The sequence below is a fragment of the Nestor notabilis genome, unplaced genomic scaffold (genome assembly GCF_000696875.1).
Source record: "Nestor notabilis isolate BGI_N333 unplaced genomic scaffold, ASM69687v1 scaffold17368, whole genome shotgun sequence".
Classification (NCBI taxonomy): Eukaryota; Metazoa; Chordata; class Aves; order Psittaciformes; family Psittacidae; genus Nestor; species Nestor notabilis.
The window spans coordinates 1-375 of record NW_009939074.1 but is presented as its reverse complement, the minus strand read 5'-3'; positions in this window follow the sequence as shown (position 1 = coordinate 375).

Below are 375 nucleotides of genomic sequence, written 5' to 3'. Positions count from 1 at the left end.
AACCCAAGCCCCTCTGTGATTCCATGATTTTGGGTTGGAAATCCCTGTGTCGCCTCACAATCATCCTTTCTGAGCTTCCAGTCACCCCAGTGATGAAGACAAGACACAAGTGCTTCAGCCAGGGTGATGAACACCACCAGGTTTAATTTCCCAACACCACACATGGATTTACCAGCACATCCACCCACTGGACTAAAAACCAAAGGGTGCCATGGTGCAGCTCCCCCATTCCTGGCAGCATTCCCATTCTGGGATCAGCCTTCCAGGTGATTTCACTCCGCAGCACGTGCTGGGTGGCCCTGGCTCGAGGTGGGTGCCCTCTGTGGCTCCCTGTCCTGCTTCCTCTGGGCCATGCAGTCTCGGAAGGCCCTGACG